This window comes from Melospiza melodia, chromosome 6 (assembly GCF_035770615.1).
Source record: "Melospiza melodia melodia isolate bMelMel2 chromosome 6, bMelMel2.pri, whole genome shotgun sequence".
NCBI lineage: Eukaryota > Metazoa > Chordata > Aves > Passeriformes > Passerellidae > Melospiza > Melospiza melodia.
This window is the reverse complement of record NC_086199.1, coordinates 24,833,617-24,853,833: the sequence shown is the minus strand read 5'-3', so window position 1 is coordinate 24,853,833 and position 20,217 is coordinate 24,833,617. Positions and strand designations below refer to the sequence as shown.

At 41.5% G+C, this 20,217-nt stretch overlaps 1 long non-coding RNA gene across 2 annotated transcripts; it reads right to left on the bottom strand.

Annotated features, from left to right (window-relative positions):
• Positions 1-14,821: 14,821 nt before the first annotated feature.
• LOC134419773 (uncharacterized) lies at positions 14,822-20,217 on the bottom strand. 2 transcript variants are annotated; one of them, XR_010028152.1, is made up of 4 exons: positions 19,385-20,217; positions 19,085-19,226; positions 16,798-16,888; positions 14,822-16,025 (listed from the first exon to the last, which is right to left on the bottom strand). It is a non-coding gene; the product is annotated as an uncharacterized LOC134419773 (long non-coding RNA). The 2 variants fall into 2 exon arrangements; XR_010028153.1 differs by having other exon boundaries at positions 20,037-20,217.

Below are 20,217 nucleotides of genomic sequence, written 5' to 3'. Positions count from 1 at the left end.
AGAAAATAATTGAGGTCCTTGGTTCTGCTCATGTCTCAATGAAAACAATGCAAAGCTGTAAAACTCCCTCACTGATGGCATAAGATCCAGCAAAACAAAACTGAGTGGGAAGAGGATCAGTAAAAGCACAAAGATGCCCTGAAGAAGGAATTTTGAAGTGTTATTTCTAACTGATGTATGTATTATGCTAACTTCACATTCTCACCAGAGGAGAAATCCCTGATGGCCAGCAAGTGGACCTTGCTCTGACCATGGAAAGGAAATAATTTCATATCATGTAATAGCAGGTTGGAAGGAGAAGCCAAGCACCAGCTGGTCCAACTTTTTTTTCAAAAGCACAATCTAGACAAGATGGCCCAGCACCCTCTCCAAGGTGAATATTAAAATTGCCCAACATACAATAAGCATAGAAAATTAAAAAAAAAAAGAAGAAAAAAGGAAAGGACTTTTTCTCACACAGATTTTGATATTTTGAAATTTAAATTGATGGTATTCTGCTGCAATTCTGTTCTACAAAACAGTATTACAGAACTTAATAATATTGCATATATTTTGAAACATTGTATTTGTAAGCTCTCAAGGTTTAGAGACTGAGTCTAAATTTTCTATTTTGCAATGTAAGATTTACTTGTTGTAAAGGTGTGTCAATATAAAAAAAAATTGTTGTGCTTTCACATGTAGTCTTGCCATGGTACCATGATATTTTACATTCTGTAATATTTATTTATTTGAAAGTTTTAACTTGCAGGAGTTTCTAAATTCTAAGCAAATTATACCTAATCTACTTTCAGTGTTGAAGATGCAAAAAAAATCCAATCATATTTTATTTATTTTTCCTCTATATTGTTAGTTTTTTTCCAGAACAGGAAAAAGGTGACTTTTTTTTCAGTACCTTAACTTCTGAAAATCTCTAGTTTTGGGTATTGTCTAGTATCACCATTTAAGTGTGGTTCAGCTCCGACCTAAAGAAAATACAAGTTGGAAATATTTCCCTAAGCCAAACAGGTCCCAAAAAGATCTGCAAGTTCCATTGACTGCAAAGAGAAGATCTCTTCTCGTTCTTCTGGGGAAGCCCATGCTCAAGACGCGGCTGCTTGTGCTGTGCATGTCCTGGCTCCTGCTCTTCCAGGGCGGAGCAGCTCCAGGCAGAGCAGCCGCTGCATCCACGGGCAGCCCATGCACACAGGGCATTCAGCCACATCCAGCTGAGTGCATGTGCAGAGGCAGGGGCACAGCAGAGGTGCTCAGCATCTCCAGACACCTTGTGCATGGGCTGGGCTGTGAGGGTCCACACCAGAGTTGTCCGGGGCTTCCAAACATCTGGAAACTCCAAGTAAGTGACATTCCTTTTCCATCTGGAGATGATTTATGTACAATATTCATGCTAGCCATCATTCTGTTCCCTTATCTCTTGAATGACTGGCAGGAATGAGGAGGGCAAGAGGAATTATTTATATTCATTATTTTCTTTATATTCTTCATATTTACAGTATTTTGCATCATTGATGCTCAAGACTTTTGAAGAACAACGAGACAGACATTCTCAAAGGAGCAACATGTCCTCTGCTTACAATAAACCAAACTTTATCTCAAAACTTCACTCCCAGAGTGCTCACAAGGCAAGCAGGCACGCTTAAGTATTAACTTGATTGTCTTAATCTAATTAGGTCTCAACCGAACCTTTTTTGCCTCGTCCTCGAGGGTGTGACAGGAGAGCACTAGGTGTCATCAGGCCTCGGAGTGTGGCAGTGGAGGTGGGTTCTGAAGGAGCCCAGGAGCGCTCATGAGTGAGCAGGAGATGTGAGCAGGTTCTGTGTCCAGCTCTGCCCGTGGCCGTGCTTGGAGCAGAATCTCGGGCGCTGCCACCGAGTCCCCACCGGTACCGGAGCAGGGATTGCTAAAGGCTTCCCACAGGCCAGCGCCTCCAGCCGCAGCAAGTGCTGCTTTCCAGGGGACTGAGGGGCGTTTCAGGAATTGCGGCAGAGCCCGAGGCCGGGGCTGCGCTGGCGGCAGTGTGCGGGTATCTACCCCCCTCTAGAGGAGCCGGAGCGGAGCATCGCTCCCAGAGCCAGGCTGACGGCCCAGCCCCTGCCGGCGCCCGCAGCGCCGCTGCACCCCGCGGCTCAGGTGTGCTTCTCGCTGCAGGGCCTGAATGCTCACATCTCCCGCCTTTCCCACCTGCAGAAACTCTGTGTGCCTGTCCAAAGCGGGCACAAACCCACCACCGGTTCAGTGAGATTGTAAATTACAGACCTCTGCTCAGGTATAAAAAACTGTGAAAGCTAGCAGAGAAATTAGTTTTCTGACTCAGTGTTTGCTGCAAAGAAAAAAAAAAAATCCAGCACATATCGTGGTGGGTTTAAGTATTTCTAAATATTTTGCTTTCTTTTATTCAGTCTAAATCACAGTTGTTTCCTGTGTCTCAAAGGAATAACTGCATTTGGGATTTTTGCATGTTAACCACAAGATTGAAAAGTTTTGTTAAGCCCTTAAGAAGGGCAGCACACGTATACACACACACACACACACACACACACACACACACACACACACACATATGTATAGCTCTATGTCTGACCATCTCTGAGCTCTACCCTTCCAAACAGAAGCAGCATCTCACAGAACCCTGGACTGGCACAGAGGAAATCTGCAGGTATCACAATTACTATACACAGGCACGTCAGATTTACCAGTATACATGTGGAAATATGCATGCATGACTTTTGCAAACCCATCTGGTTCACCTGAAGCTGATGACTTGGAAAACATAATCAGGCACAGGAAACTGTACAGATACCATCCCTTACACCATAAGTGTAATTATGCAATGCAAAAATCACACTATGAAAACTGATATGGCAAAAAGACACCATGGCCTTGAATTTAAGGTTTTTAAGGTTTCATTTTGTCAGAAGGTTCTGCTGATGCAATCCTTAAAACCTCAGAAGTCAAGGTGAGCTTTGCTTTATGTCCAGAGCAGGAGAAGAAGTAAATAAGCACAATTATGATGTTAAGGCATGAAATTATTTTGGTGGACACAGACAGGGATGTTCTTGACTGGAAGGACAGAAAGGCTCTAAAGGAGGATGTATCGTCTGTAAATTTGATTCTCAAAGTACAAATATGCAATCACAAAAGTACAAGGGTACACTTCATTTGAAAATATTCTGGTACAAGTTTTCAGTTACATCATACACCGTACCCTGATGGTGCAGGAAATCTTTATGGATGTGTAATCAAAATGTGTAGGTCTGTGAGCGTGGGTCAGAGGGCTTTACCCTCATGAGGGTCAGGAACTTTGAAATGAACTGGGATAAGATAATAAACTTCCAGCATGTGTCCCATATTTTAGTTCTTTTGTCTTGCAAGGCTACAGAATTAGAGAGTACTTGGTGTTGGAAGGCACATCTGGGGATCATCTAGTCCAAAGCCAGGCCAATCCCACCCCTCAAAGCAGGGTCAGCTACTCAGGGCAGTGTCTGTCTGGGTTTGGATGTCTCCATTAAAAAGAAACAACACTCTCTGCAGGCAACTTGTTTCCATTTTTTACTATTCTCAGAGTAATTTCTTTTTCCTTATGTTTAAATGGAATTTCCTGCTGCAGTGTAAAGAGGAAGCAGAGAATGCTGATGTTGCTTTTACCTCTATGAGACATTTTTGAGACAATATACTTCAAGGAAAAAGGTGTATCCAGAGAAAGAGGAGGATCTGATGTATCACATGTCAATCTCTTCTGTGCTAACACTGTATATGTTAGTTGGTAGTTCACTGTATATGTGAGTAAAAGTCCTTCGTGCTGCTGTTTCTGCACAAGTTATCTGTAAAAGCTCATGTCTGAATCTGTAAAATCCTACTTATGCAGTAAAATATGGCCATTATAAATGAAAGACATCACATCAGGCAAAAGAGCTTTTCTGAGGGATGTTCATTTTGATGCTTTGCTTCTGACTGGAATTTGATTCCTTGTTAATCTCTGGTTTTAAACACAGGGAATCTTATTATGGTTATTGATTATCATTACTATCAATGCTCTGCAGAAGAGCCTCACTAGGTGAGCACTCTTGGGTTACTCCTTCCAAATTCCTGGTCTAAGATTTCCTAGCAGTCCAGAAAGAGCTGCTTTTGGCTCTGAATCACACTTTTTGTGGGAAAAAACATGAACACTGACACAAACCCCAGAGAAAAGAGGAAAACATTTCATTAGGCTTGGTGAGTTCTCTGGGATTACACATTCTGGCAAATGCTATGCATCTTCCTAGGAAACTTCTGTGCCTTGGTTTCAGAAAACCTCAGAACCCTGTGGTAGCAAGAGTGACTGCTCTGTCACCTATTAGAAGGAAATTCTCTGTTTGCTGCTTAAGGCTGAGCCACATCTCTAACATTTCTCTCATACTCACCATTCAGACAGACTCAGAGCCAAATAATTCAATGACTTTGTCAACATCTATTACTCAAGTGATGGAAGAAGAAACAAATTTGTTTTGCTAGGTCAATCTGAAGGAATATTTCTATGCCTCATTAGTAGTGTATTTCTTCTGTAATGGAGAATAGTTTGAATCTTTTCCTAGAACATTTTTCCAGAGAAGAGATAAAACTTGGTACAAGTTCAGGGTCTGATTGGGGGTATGGAATGTCTGATTTGCTACAAAATTTGATTTTATATGCAGATGCTGTAGGGACCATGTCTCCATAAAGAGAAGGAAAAGAAAAAATATTTTCTGCAAGTTACTTCAGAAAACGTGTTACAAATACACCTGCAAGCCTTCATTAATATGAATGACATAGGAAAACATTCACACTTACACATATACCCACCATTAAAACTTTCACAAAAAAAGCTCAAGTGCTTGGTTCCAAAAGGAAAAACAAGAATTTTAATTGATTATGACTTGTGGTGCTAGTCTAGCCAAAGGCAAAATTGTAGTTGGGCAGGAAACAGATTGCACAAAACCACACTTTTTCCAAGCTGATCACATGTTCCAAGCAGGAAATTCACTTGGCTTTTGATAAAACTGTTGTGATTTCTAGGATCTATGAAAAGCAGTTATATCCTGCTTATGCAGATCCTCTCCATCACGAATTTCTTCCTTGCGGTCTCTTTTATAAATCACATTCCACAAAAAGCTAAATAAATTTATATGTGTGTCCATATTAAAGAAAAAAAAACCAACAAAAAAAAAAAACCCACCAAAACAAGAGAAACAAGCCAAACTTTGCAAAAAAAAAAAAAAAAAAAAAAATAAAAAGGAATTAGAAAGGAAATTATTTTGTCTTGTAATATAAACCTGGAAGTTACTTTTAAAAGGTCAGATAATACTAAATAGGAAAAGAAATATTTCTTACCAAATAAATTTAATTTGAGTTTCTATCTAGATGAAACATGATTTGAAAAACCAAAGCTCTGTTGCTACAGACCTGCCTTGTATTGTGGGCAGTCCTGCACTTACAGGAAGGCGACTTGGCTTGTTGTCTTATACCATTTCTGTGGAGCTCTGACCCCTCTATACTGTAGGTATAAATAACATTTTACAGCTGTGTGAGTACAGATGACATTCCCTGAAGCCAGTGGAAGCAGAGCAAACTTGAACTTGCAGCAGAGATTAGAACTTCAAAGCAAAGTTCTTCTTGGTGTCCTTTTATGGTGGAATAGATCCTTGCTGTAATTCCCTTTGCTCTCCAGGACTGAGTCCATCACAGATAATGTGCCTGTAACTTCAAACCCAGTAAAATGCAGCTTAGACCTGCCTCCAGCCTGTCCAACACATCTGCCTGGTTGAAAAGGAGAGCAGAGTAGCAGGAACATAGCATCTTTATTTTATGTGGTACATTCCTAGAGTGCATGGAGACTAAAGAGTATCTGTGCAGAGACACAAGAGTTTAATGAGTTTCAGAAGGAAGGTGAATTTATTTTAGGTGTATTAACACTGTTTTGTGAATAAAGCAGTTAGAAAGGCCAATGCAAACATTGTGTGATGTTTCATAAATCTAGCTTGTAATTGTTAACACATGAAGCACACTTATTTTACTGCAACTAGAATTGCACAGTAAAAATTTGATTCATGAAGGCATTATACAATAATTAAGTGGGGTTTCTGTGAACTTAACCAATAAAAAAGTGCAGAAAGGACATGTCTGGAAGTTTCACTGGTCACTAGAAGTTCAGAAGCTGGCAAAATCCAGGTGTTCTTGAGGTATCAGCCAGTTCTTGCTTGCAGCAGGGAACTGTTTTAGTGTTAGAAGTGTTTCTGAAGAGGTGTTTTCAACATAACCTTGCACACTGCTTCATGTAGTTATGGTGCTTCAGGCAAGTTAGGGAAAATATTTTAAGCATCAAGTTTGCCCTAAAATATTAATATGACAAAGGAAATCTGTGGCATGAGCCCTTTTTTGATCCCTTTCTGTATGTTTAAATATATGGTCTTCATCAAAAGTTTTTCTTGGTATGTTGGACAAATATCATACACAGGTGTAAGAAGCACTGAAATGTGACAGAGTTAAGAGTGCATTGCCCCAAGGTTGGATTTTTTTTTTTTTCCAAGTAATAACTAACCCAATATTGCTAGCTCTGTAACACTCTCAAGCCACTTAACCGAAGAGCAAATTATAGCTCTTTAACTAAAAAAAGCACTTAAAATAATTTTACCTGTGGGTGGGGGGCAGATGTGCTATGTTATACCACCTTACTCTTCTCTGGATCTGCATAGTAATGTATGTCCCACTATAATTCAATTAGTGAATTAGTCCTAATCATAATTGCAAGTGTCCCTTCTCTGAGGCAGGGGAGAAGGAAGGGAGAATCTCTGTCTCTTTGTTTGCTTCTGAAGCTCTGCACATATCCCTGAGAGTTCTTGAACACCTAATACACCATCCCTTGCATCTGGAGTGTGCTAAGAGCACTCATGCAGTCAGCTACAGCAGCCCAGCTGAGGGCATGTCACTTGTTACTCAGTACTTTAATCTGTGCAACTCCCTATATCCTAAGCTGGTCATAAATCTGACTTACAGCCTATCCTGTTATGAAGAGACTGAAAAAAAAGGAAGCAAAAGCCTCTTTGTCCTGACAGTCACAGATGCACAGATCACATTCTGGATGTGAAATATGTTGGGCTCAGCTTGTACCAGCTCTCCAGAGCCCTGCACATGCCAGGCTCACCTTGCCATAATGCCTCCGTGGCTCTGGGCTGTGCTGCACAGTAAAGGTCAGGGCATGGGGGGCTGCAGGGCTGTGCTACCGTGCTGAGCCCCATGGCCAGAGGAGTGGCACCACTGCTGAGGAATGAAAGCAGTGTAAGCCTTCTGAATGCCTCCAGAGAGGCAGCAGAAGTCCAGACCACTGAGTCTCTTGCTCCTTTTGTGAAACTGCTCTGGATTCACTATTGCTGGGATTCATTCTTTTGCTAACTGTATGGGATTTGTCAGGACACCACATCACACACTGTGGGTCTGATCCTGGTCTGGTTATTCTGGGCATAGTCTCAGCTCTTGTCTGTTGGTTAGGAAATGGATATCAGTTCCATAATTGCTGAGCAAAACTTGCTGTTGTGTCCCACACCCATTGCCCCTAAAGGAATTGATGCAGCTAGTTAAAAAAGAGTGTTTCCCAGGATATTGGAGGTATTAACACATATAAGGATGGCAGTGGCTTATAAAAAATTGTCCCAGAACAGATTAACATTGAATATTACCTATGTGGAGCAGAACTTACCAAAGGCTGAAAGTGTGTGAGTGCATTTCTGCCCATGTGAGTCCCTGTCCAGCAGCCCAAAGCCCTGACCTTCACAGCCCACTGCTCCGTCCCTCACAGCTGGCACCTGGCCCTGCAGCCCAAATCCCTGACCTTCACAGCACCCTGCTCCGTCCCTCACAGCTGGCACCTGGCCCTGAAGGTGCCCCTTTCCCTGCACACCCATGCTTCTCTCGCTGGGCATGTGAGGAGCCGATGAAATCTTACCTGTAAGGAAGCAGTTCCCATGTGAATCTCATGGGATTCACAGAACAAACATCCTTTCACCAGTCTTCCCTGGCATCCCTGACCCCTTTCAGGCATGAGGCAGCATTAGTGTTCCTAGGGCTGCCATTCTCAGGGACCCCTCATTGTTGTTACACCTCTTTTAAATACTTTTCAAAACTAAATCAGTTTGATGGCTTGGGAGCTATTGTTCATCTCACTCATAAGCTATAACTTTTGAAGCAAATATGAAATATTATCTAAAATTTATTAAACTCTTTTCCTGTGACCTGTGATGCTGTCTCACAGCATATATTTCAGTGTAATATTTGGTGTTGATTGCTGGTGTCAGAGACATAGAGGTGTCTCCACAGAGAAAAATGCAGGGTGCCCATTTCCCTTGCTACTGCTGGTTTTGGGAAAATGGGGGCTGCAAGATTTGCCATGCACTTCCCACCATCCCAAACAGCAGACAAGGCCAGCCACAATTGTCTCTAGCTCAGCCATAAAAACTTTCTTGGACAAAGAATTTATAATCTTTCTGGGTAATTAGTTCCAGTACTGGGCTAGTCTCCTAAGAAAGAATTTTCTTTTAAAATATGATCTGAACAAGAGATGTATTCTTTTTTCTTCAACTGAATAATTGAAAATACTTTCAGAAAATGTGCACTTAGCATGTTATGTCTGTAATATCTTTCAAGTTTTGATTTTTTGTGTGTGTGTGTTTTTTCCCCCCAGAGTAGGCTTAGAAGTTCATTCCACACAATTCCCAGTGAGGACATGAGAATGGAGGTTTATAAGTAACTAAATAATAATATGTGCTAAGTCAGACTTAGAATAATCACAGAATCATTTATGTTGGAAAATGGCTTTAAGATTATCAGTTCCAGCCTTTGACCCAACACCACCTTGTCAACTTAGACCATAGCACCAAGTGCCAGCTTAAGCCATTGCCTGAACACCTCCAGGGATGGTGATTGTGACTCTTGAACACCTCCCTTGGGTGGGAAGCCCTTGGGAATGCCCTTAACAAACCCTTCTGTGAAGAAACTCTGAAGCTTCAGGCTATTGTCCTTTCACTCTGTCATCATTGCCCGGGAGAAGAGCCAGACCCAGACCTGGCTGCAGACTCCTTTCAGGTACCTGTAGAGAGCAGTAAGGTCTCAACCCCTGAGCCTCCTTTTGGCCAGACTAAACAACCCCAGCTCCTTCAGCCACTTCTCATATGGCTTACTCTCCAGACCCTTCACCATGTCCATTGCCCTTCTCTATATGCACACAGGACCTCAGTGCCTTTCTTGTAGTGAGGGGCTCAGAACTGGACACAGGAATTGAGGTGTGACCTCAGCAGCGCCAAGTACAGAGGGACAATCACTGCCCTGGTCCTGTTGGTCACATTATTTTTGTTACAAAAATAGTAAAAATATCAGTTTGACTCTCTAACCTCACCTCTTTGTCACATTCTCCCACCTTCATTCCCTTCTTCCTGTGAATGTAGCTGAGGCATCCCCTTTGGTCCTTTCTATGCTCTCACCTCAGCTGGTATTGTGTAAAATCCCTGGAGCTCCTGCATCTGAAACTGCTTTCCAGTACTCCTCCGCTTCAACTTAATTCAGCCTTTTCTATGAGTAAATATCTCCTCAGTTGTCATCACTTTCTAATTTCTGTTTTCTTCTGCATTTACTTATTGCTAAACTAACAGTGCCTGATAACTCTGCAAAAGCATTTTGGGATGCAGTACGTATGAAAGCTGTGATCCCACACACAATGATGCCTTTGGGCTGATATGTTCTTGAAATTTCTGTCCTCAGTTCATAAATATTGAAGAAGTCAGGTATAACTATTCTATTTCTAATGGAGGGCCACCTGCCATGTGAACCAGTCATAGAAATTTATTGGAGGTGATTTTCATGGTTTTTCAGTCAGATGGAGGTAACATGAACCCATTTGGAGATTCTCTTGTGAAGTGCCCAGTGTAACACATATTTTCCCTTCATTATGTACAAGTAGCTCTTAGTGATGCTGATGGAAATTACAGGTGTGTGCATTTAGAGGAGGATATAGATCTATACTGTGCAAATTACTTCAGAAAACAAACTGGGTTTACGGACATGGACTGTGCAGAGCTGAGCAGAAGTATATTTCAATCAATGTTCCCTGCATACCACGTAGTAAAGGGAAAAGGAGGCTGGGGAGTGAGGGAGAGCAGGGATCTGGATTTCAGAGCTGCTTTTAATAACAACCATGAAGGATTAAAACTACAGAGTTTTGACTAGCTTCAAAATCACTTTTCACCTCTGGTTTTGAAATCTCCAGCCCAATTATTTGTTTACTTGATAGTGCTAAAGTCTTATTCTCCATGGTTATTTGCTTGCTAGTAAAGAGCCAAAAACCCCAGCAGTCCAAAGGTAACCACACAGCTAAATCACTTCCAGATGATAAGTCACAGTCTGATGGTGAAAGCAGACTTTACAGTTTCAGTGTGCCAGGTAATATATGGCAGTCACCCAGTTGCTATTAGCTTTTTGTAACAGCATATACACATACTGTTGGGTTTGGTTTTGGGGTTTTTTTGAGCTGGATTAAGGTTGGCTAATACCACATACATGAAATATTTAGCTTGATTTCAATCACAGAATCTAAAATCTAGAAGACAATTCTAAGGCATCTATTATCCCTAATTCCATTTACACATAAGTCATATTACTAATTTTTATTGTGATATGAATGGTGCAGCAGTTTGGATGGCCATCCTTACCAGTCTGTGTATGCTCTCTCAACATGCATTTTTGTGATGTCACCTTCACATACTTGGTGCCTTTCCCACAGGATCCCTAGCTCATTCACTGCTCAGGATGTGTGTCATTCATTTCTGGAAAGGCCATTAGCTATTTTGCGTCCTCCATGTGTTTAACATGCGGCCTAATCCCTATTAACTACTGACCAGTTGATCTTAAGAAAGAGTTTTATTTTAATTTGTTTCCCTTGTTTTTGATGACTGCAGTCTCTAAGCAGTTCACAAATGTGTATTTATTTTCAGATCACCCCAATTATTATCCTCAGTTTACAGCTGGAAAACCAAAGAACAGGGAAGTGCAGTGATTTTTGTGCTCAGTTTAAGACTCCTAATTTGTCGGGGTACTTACCATTATGTAATTCTTTAAGATACCCAGAGCAGAGCTCCCACTGAGTCCTGCTGCAGCTGTGAGTGCTCAGCTCTTTTCCAAACCAGACCCTAGAGTCTCAAGTCAGGTATCCATACAACTGGGAACTTGCAATTAGTGACCATAGTGCAAAATTTGGTGTCAGAACTTACTGATGTTGTACAAGAGATTTGTGGCGCAAGCAGGCAGGGATGCACCCTGTTCTACAGGCTGATATTCAATAACTTAAAGCAAAATTGTGTTCAGTGTTTTCTCTGATCCCTGAACTTCATTCAAAACACACCGTTCCCTCTGAAACACATGATAAAGGGCCTGAGAATCTCTCTCTACACAGTCCTGACTTATCTTGAGCAGCCTGAATAAAGCTGCCACATCCTCTGTGGGAAAAGAGTATGGCTTCCTCTATTGCCAGTGCATTGGTGTGAAAGGGGGAAAAAAGCCCAGATAACTTCAGCTCTGGCACTTGCTAGCTTTGCATATTTGCTTTGGCAGCTCACAGACTTCTCTTAAGAGAGTGTTTGTAGGTAATTTCCTAGGTTCTTAATGAAGCAAAGTGGAAGAACAAAACTCCTATTATGTGGCATCATATTAACACCTCTACGCCTCACGCTATTGGGGTTAACTCTTACCTCCTCCATGTGGACTTCTGCCCTCTGAGTTAACAGGGTAATTTGTAGTAATAAAGAGCTGCCAGCTTCTCTGTGGAACAAAGGACACCTTTCCTAGGGGCTGAGACCAGAGCAGCATCATGACCCAGGGTCCTCATAATCCATTTTCTGCCCTGCACTGACCAGTGAATAGGCTATAGTGTCCAAAAAACTTTTCCTCCTCTGGTTCTGTCTTACTCCCCTCTAACCATCTGTGTCCCACTCCTGCTCCTTCCTCATATCTGGCTACTTGGTTCAGCCACTGCTGTTCCTGTCTCCCAGCCAGTCTCAATTGCCAATTCTTTCTTTCTGTCAGCCTCTTAACTGAAGGTGCAGGTTTCTCCCATATGGATTTTAAGTCCCAATCCCCCTGGGTCTCCACACTCATCTTTCCTGAATTCTGCTTCTTAGCTCCAGGTTTCTGACCATGCGTGAACTTTCAAAGCCAAAGCCTTACCCCTGTTTCCTCGTCCCTTTTGATACCTGATCTGTATTTCTCTCTCATCATCCTCTTCTGCTTTAGTCCTCCTGCAGCCACAGAGCCCCCCAAGAAGTGCTGAAGTAATTTACCTTCCACTGGGACAAAACCACCTGTCATCATCTAGCATGCCTCCCCTTCTTACTGCAGCTTTTTTTTTTTTTTAATTACATCCCTTCAGGATGTCCACTTACACTTTTACTATAAATAATTGAGACATTTTTCATCCTTATAGCTATGCTGCTCTTTCTGGAAGCAGTCTGTCAGATTAATGTGACTCAGCCCTATAGAAGCCAGCAGTCAGTTTTTCAGGGAACATAATTTTCTCTGGCTGAATAAATGCCTATGTATGTAGTGTTGACACTGATGCTGTGATTCAGTCTTGTGTAGCTTTTCACCAGGATTTCAGCAGGGGTCTGCAGTAGAGGCCTGAGAGGTGGGGTCACTGCCTGGATTTCTTTTTGAGCTCTGAAGAATGCAAGGCTCTGCTAAGCCAGGCACTAATGAAAATAAATAGAAATTAAGGTATGGGGAGAAATTACATGACGCTGTTTATGGGGCCCAGCTTTTAAAAGTAATGTGTTAATGTTTGGATACAGCAAAAAACTTTTATCTTCAACACAAGAGGTAAGTAAATATGTATATTTGATATATTTACGTATATATCTGTACGAAGACACTGATACAGAGACAGACAGACCCCATCCTATGGGCCTTATGGTTCATCATCTCTGTGCTTTAAAGTTTAGACCATCAACCCTTGAAATCAGGGGAAGATTTGCACTTAACTGGGGAACACCTTAGTCACACTTACATTTCAGTCTTTGGGTTTGGTCTGTACTGAGAAATGGACAGGGTGAAGTACTGGGCATGAGTGAAATTTTATCTGGCCTGTGTAAGGAAAAGCATGGTGGTGTAATAATCCTCTGGTTTAAAATGGTAACTTGTGTGTGTGGCTCCGACCCTTCTTGTGCATGTACATTCATAAATAAAGTCAAATATTGAAAAAAAATGCTGACTAGTAACAGGGTAATTACTCAACCAAATGTTCCAGAACTGTCATAAGGAGAAAGAAATGGTGATCTCAAGTTACTCCAGCTCACCATCAAGATCAGCTCGGAGTGTGAGTACAAAGCTAAACTATTGCATATGCTGCACATATGAAAATGGAGATGGAAAGTGATGAGCTCTTTATATGCCCCTTTCCAAATAAATTTGGAGAAGAGCTTAGGTGGTTAAGCAGGTCCCAAATGGTTTCTGCTGCTGAAATAGTCTATTGATGCTTTATTTTTCCCTTTAGACTTTCCACCACATTAAATATTTTAAACTACCAAATATTTCTTTCTAAAGGGAAATGGAATGAAAAGATGTCTTACATGATTTATTACAAATTCAGAGGGAAATACTCCCCTTGTAAATAGCTCTACAAAAAATAGCATCATCAATTTAAATGTTGACATGCTTAATATTAAAGGGTCATACTGTACCAAATGTCTTTAGGAGAACTTCCCATCCAAAGGAATTAATTTTGATGAAAATTGATTGAAGTAGGGCTTCTGCTTTCTGGTAGTTGATCTCTTTCTGATCCTAATTTTGTGATCTCCAGTGCAACTTGAACCTAAATCTTATTTTTTGTTGATCAAATTATTTCCCTCCCTGTTTCATCCTGCAGGCTCCCATGCCACAGCCACCCTCACACTGCAGGCACCCGGGCTGAACCTCACCTCACCTGGGCTGAACCTCCTCACCAGGTGTGTGCTGATGCTTGGGGACACACGGGTGCCACAGCACACAGGGGCTGGCATTGGAAGTCAGAGCCCTGGCAGGATTTTTAAGTGGTGCTTACCTTGTTCTCAGCACACACGATTCCTGCTCAGGGGCTGTAACAGTGATTGCAAGTGAGCTCAGAGTCAGACCGAATCATCTTATCAGTCACCTACAGCACAGCCTTCCAAAAGGCTCCTTCCAAAGGTTTGCCCTCACAGCCCAGTTTCCCTTGGCAGCTCACACAGCAGTGAATGCCAGCTCTTCCAGAGGCGACTGTGATTTCTGGCCGCCTCCACACCCAGGCCAATCCAGAGCCTCCCCAAAGGGACAGAGCAATGTGCATTCTCCAAGTGGCAGGGTGTTCAATATTTAACACATCAAAACCTCTTATCATAAGCACAGGCTGGATTCCCACTGTAAAAAATCCTCCCCACTATTTTGAATTTTATATTCTATTTATATATTTGTGATTTTAAGGGTCGTGTGTATTTAGAGATTTTTTTTACCATTAAACTCAGTGTTCTGGAAAAGAACCCAACTTAATTTGGAGAAAATACTCGGCCTGTTTTCTGTCTTTCTGTTATTATTCAATATGAAAAGGATATTGTAAGTGCATATTCCGCTGAATGTGCGGTTTGGCAGCGAGCGGCCGTTCAGCTGCCCTGCCTCTGCCTCAGAGTTTATTCAGGTCATAAACGAGACATATAAGCATTTGAGTTAAGATTTATAGTTACATTAACTGTATCAGAAGCTTTTTGTACTTAATATAAAACACACTGCAGGAGCTCAACATTGCTTTATTCCACAATGCACTCAATATTAGACATGTTACCTGCTGTAATTACTGACATTAATAGCCTCAGGAATAATGGAAAGTGAGTTAAACACCAGTGTGGTGGATGTAAGTGGGACTTTATAGTACATGTCATTTGGAAATATTGTATGAGTCATTAAAAAGTACTTAATATTTCTTCATTTAGTAATTAAGCAATAACCCAGCAAAACAATGTCCTCACTTTAACACATAGGTCAGATTTTGCTATAAAATCAGAAAGTGGTTGCCAAGGATTTAATTTAAATCCTATGAAAGATTCAACCCGGTCCTGACACAGCAAAATTGAACCTCTTGCAGACAATTTTTAGGAGAAAGTGGGGACCAGGATTTGTACAGGCCCCTCCAACCCCTTGGAGTGACTCATGCAAGGCTTTAACCAGCGTTGCACAGGATAATTTTCTCCTGGAAAGGAGGCTGGAGTCACCAGCAGCTCAGGCAGGAAATCTAATGTGTATGTCTTCAACCACCAAATATTTCCTGATTTGGACATGTTATTTATACCCGAATTTCCTCAAATTTTAATTTTATAAGTAATCTACTTTAGAAACTCCCACTTCTTTCACTGCTTGTTCAATTGCAAAAGCACATCAAGAATGGGGTTTCTTAAGCAAATAGTATCTCCAGAATGAAGATGCTGTCTGAAATGTTTAAGATGATGAATACACTTGTAGTGCATACTTTTCTCTACAGTCTTCTACGTCTGTGTATTGATTAAGCTAATATCCATGTGCACACAGTAAACATATTAACATTCAGATGATCCTTTTTTAGCTTGATGCTAATAATATGTTAAGGCAAACAAAGAAGAAAATAGAACCCATATTTACCTATAACCCTGGTCTATTTTGAGATCCCAAGGCTTTTATGTTCATAATAAAAACACCAATAAATCCTCATCTCTTTGCTTTCTAAGCCTGATAGATAGTCTTTGAAGCACTATTGCATTTATTTCTTCCAACCAGATGTGCAATTTATGTTTTATTTGAAAGCAAACCTTAGCATTATAGAAGACACTTGTGCTAAAGTAATAACACAAATATATTTTCCATCACTGGGTAAAACCTTCTCAGGAAAGTCTCCAGTCTCTCCCTGCCATTTTCCAGTGCCTTGCTGATATTCTTGGAACAGCTTGTGTGATACTGGTAAGTCACATCATTCATTTCACAGAGATCTCAATGGAGTCTGTCTGAAAACAGAAATAATACAGTAGATTTAAGCAGGGAGATATCTAAGCCCCCAGCCTGCATTTGCAAGGAACGCATTGTAAGATTAATGTTTAAATGTTAGTTTTGAAAAAAACCCTGCAATTTATTTCCTAAAAAAATACTCCAACAATCACGTGTGTGACTTCTTCTAATTTTGCAAGAAACTCAATGCCTTTGTGTACACTGGAAATATGCAAATGAGATTTTTTTTTTGTTTTCTTACGTATTTACGTAATGTGGACCCCCTCATACAGTACAGAAATTAAACACTTGAGGGATTTTGAACAGTTCACCTGTGGTTCCTATAACAAAAAAATGCAAAACAACACTGGTGGGTAACTCACTGGCCCTTCCAGGTCTCTTATGGCTGGTGAAGGTGACCCAGCAAAGCTCCTGATGCTGATGTCTATTGGTCCTTCCCAGCTACTCATACAGCTCCAGCTCACCAAGTAAATATCCCTTAGCCGTCCCTGGGAGTCACTCCAAGAGCAGAGCTTCCCTCCCCTCTCTGAACAGCATAGCAGATGCCTTGAGGCTGTCAGACACTGGAGGCTGTGTGCCTGGCCAGGTGAGAGATACTGACAGCTGTGCTTCCTGCACAGGGTGCTGCCACCCATCTGCCACCAGCCCTCAGGAGTTTACTGGCTGGGAAAAGTGATCAGCATTGCCTCAGGAAAAAATTCTGATCAGAAATGGGAAGGAGTTATAGACCTTTACCCCTGCACCTAGAAGTAGACATGCAGCATCACTCACCTCAGAGGACACAGCAGTCCAAGAGGTAAAACAGGAGGCTGAGCTGTGGCTGTCTTCTCCAGGGATGTGCCCACGTGGACTTTTGGGCTTCCTGAAAGAACATGGTGGTAACAGTAAGGTAAATACCCTTCCAAAGGCAGCCCCCTCATTATTCATTCTTTATTTCCCTGGTGTTTTCTAACGTGGAGTAGGGTTAGTCTGTGCCATTTTCAGTACCTTAAATTTACTTTCCCTAGGGATGAACTGTGGAACTCGAGTGATAAGTCACCCTCCCACTCTTGACTCCCCATAATGTTATTATTGATAATTGTTTCTACTATAGGTGAATCATTAGGCAGGATCGGGCCCAGTTGTGCTCACAGTTGTACTAAACATAGAGGAAGATATAGAAGCATTTCACAAAATACTACAGTCCTACATGAAGTGTGTATGTGATGTGGTAATTAGAGTTACTGTCCTCTTGGTGGCAGAATGAACTCTATCAAAAGAGCATTCTGAGAAACCAAAGGGTCACAGTAATTTGTGTGAATTTTACCTTCTGATCTATTTGAAAAGTATTTATTACACAGATAAATGGCAGTAGCAGAAATGCTGCCCCGGGAGCAGTTGGGATGTACAAGAATTGCAAACAGCTCTGCACGTTCATTACACATCGTATGGCTCCTCCTAGTGAAACCCTGCAGAAACAGCTGCGGACTGATTTTCCTCCCTTCCAGTATTTCCACCACATCCTGAACTGCAGTTACTTAAGGGATAGAGCAGCAGGGGGATGCTGGGACATTGTGGGAGGGGGTAAGGGAGTACTATTGCATTATTTTCAGTTTTACTTCATAAAGAAAATTCTGCCTTCAGATGCCTGTTTGGCCCTGCTGGCTTCTGTGGCTTCTTTGCTTGTATGTGTTTGCCAGCTACCAACTGGACTTTCATAAATAAAATAACTGTCTCAAGGAACTTCAGAGTGAAAACATAAGCTGTGAGAGTTTGAGCTTACAAGACAGTTTTCATCTGTTATACAGTATAAATCCTCTTTCATACTTTTTGGTAGCTCCTACCCTCTCTGGAACACATAGCAGGTGAATCGTAAGGAAAAACTTGGCCCTACAGCTTCTAAAATATTACACTTTGCATTCATAGAGACAAAAGAAATCTTTTACCTGAGTTACTTAATTTATTTATCATTATATTTGGATATTTCATTTGGGTAGTAAATATAATTTTTGCAGTTCTACCAGTTTTACTGTAATGATAACTCCATGCTTTAATCATAAATATATGTCAACAGCAAAAATAGAAAATAAGTTAATAGTGAGACAAGAATCTTCATTGTCAATTATGTTAAAATGCAAGGAACAAGCAAAGGATTTGGTAGAAATATTAAGAATTCGATTCATACCTTAAAATTTCTGCAACTTTTTTGTCTGGAAAATTTTCAAATCTTGAGTTAATTACAGGAGGTGAAAAAAGTTTCACCTCTGAAAGGAGGTGAATATTATAAGCTTTAAAATATTACCCCAAAGTCTGCAGGAGGTATTTTCCTACAATGCATTTGTAGGGAAAAAAAAAATCATCCTCCAAGGCAAATCCTTAATAAGCTTCCTCATGGTTTTCTCAATCCTCTTTTATGTGCTATGCTTGGTTCCATCAGGTACTTGGGGGCGTGGAAAAGGAGATATTTGGGATGGAAAGGCACGGCAGTTTAGAAGAAAATGGGCAGAATTCCTTACACACAGGATACTGTTAATAGCACAATTTACTCCTGTCCTGAAGCTGGGAGAAGCCTCTGTGATTAGCTCTCTCCTGCATCCTAAATCTGACAGCATCTCTTTCCACAGCTAGTAAGCTGGAAGCTGCAAAAAATCAAACATGCTGCATGCACAATGCTCACACAGTAAGAACTTAAAGCTAATGTCACTCCCACTGGGAGGGAATACTTTGCAGGGGCACAGAGATCGGGACTACACCAATTATCTATTAATGCTTCAGGAACAGATCCTGAAGTAATTGATAATTAAAACCTGGGCTAGAGTTGACCCTGAAGACTTCCCTGCATCCTTGTGTGACTTTGAGTCTCACCATTTCTATTACCTGTGATGGATGCAAAGCTCCAATTGATGAACATCTGTTCTTCCCTTACAAATAGGTATAAATCTGTTATAGAAATCCTACTGGTTATTTCTCGACTTTCTTCAAATGACTCTCTAAACACAGCTGCCTCACAGTCATGGTAAACATTCTTCACAAAGGCCAGTTTGCTCTACAGGCCCCAAGGAATGTGACAGCTTGATACCTGGATAAGCCTGGGCTCAGTTTCTGTTTCTACAGAAAAGCTGGAGTCTCCAGTGGATGTTGGTAAACAAACCCTGGAGCCATTACTTGATAGGGATCATGAGCTGTTACTCAGCACCTTGCAATATGGAGTTGGATGTGACCTAAACGAAAGAGAATAAAAAATCAGAAAAGTATTTCAGAAATGCCTGAGATGAGTCACTGCACACAGAGCAAGCTGGTACTGAGGTGCTGTGCCCAGCTAATCAGCTGTGTACCCACAGCCTGACGTGATCACCATGCACCAGGCTGAAGTACTCACACAAGTATTGTGGCTGCTGGTAGGCACAAAACCTCTTCCTCAATGTCCACTCATGTCCAGATTCAAGTGCAGGAAGAGAAGGAAGGGTAATAGCAGGGAGAGTGGGAGAGATTGTAATCCACTCCTGTTATCAAATATAGGGACTTGCCTAGAAGTCATTTTAATCTTTGGTTTCTGAAAAGAGAGACTAGGTAGATTCATGTTAGAAGTATATTTAAAAGTGTTTAGTTCTCCATTTCATTGAAGGGTTTATGTCTTCCCAGGAGTTCAATATTAGCATGGATATTTTATAGCTCAAGGTCTTAAAGCAAACACCACCTGGTAAAACTCAAACTGGTGAGGAGCCACATCTCTCTGAACTTGCTGCTGCTTTCTGAGAGCTCCTGTTTGTTATTGTGGTGGGAAGGCCATGTAGGGAGAGTTGGAAAGGATGCAGATAAAAAGCTATTGTTGCTGTTGTAGGACCAATTCCATCTCTCTGACTAAGACTAAGTGAAATTCAGTGATGAGTAAGATACTACTTGCTCTGGTACACGATGGTAGAAATAAGCCCAGAAAGAACATACCTGGAAACCTGGGCTTCACTGTGCTAGTGTTGGGCACCATGCATGAAATGCCAGGCCTGCCAATGCCAGACAGCTTCTACACTCACTGGGCAGTGCAGGGAAGGCAGCCTTCTGCCACAGCTGGGCACAGCAGATCACCTTGGTGGCTTTAACACACTAGCTTGTTAAGAGCACTTCTTTCCATGCACTGTGGTCAGCTCGAAGGGATTGTTGCCTCAGGGATCAGTGGAAAGCTTTTCAGGCTTGCATCCTTGCAGTGAGACAAAT